Source organism: Pseudoliparis swirei, chromosome 10 (assembly GCF_029220125.1).
Source record: "Pseudoliparis swirei isolate HS2019 ecotype Mariana Trench chromosome 10, NWPU_hadal_v1, whole genome shotgun sequence".
Classification (NCBI taxonomy): Eukaryota; Metazoa; Chordata; class Actinopteri; order Perciformes; family Liparidae; genus Pseudoliparis; species Pseudoliparis swirei.
The window spans coordinates 1,314,222-1,314,542 of record NC_079397.1 but is presented as its reverse complement, the minus strand read 5'-3'; positions in this window follow the sequence as shown (position 1 = coordinate 1,314,542).

Genomic DNA, 321 nt, shown 5'->3' with positions numbered 1-321 from the left:
CCTCCCCCCTCTGGGTACTTGCAGTCCCTGGTTGCCCCCCCTCCCCTGCTGTGCACCCCCCGTGCCCTCCGCCCCCCCCTGGCTCCGCCCCCGAGGAGCCGCCCTGCTGGTGTTCTGCTCAGCAGCTCTCCACCGGTGGCAGTCCCTGGCTCTGTGCCCCTCTCCACCCTGATGAAGCACCTCCCGTTCCCTGAGGAGATGTAGATGGGGTAGTTGTGCCCGGCCACCCTGATGAACACCCGGAGGCGGAGCTCTCCACCCTGATGAACACCCGGAGGCGGAGCTCTCCACCCTGATGAACACCCGGAGGCGGAGCTCTCC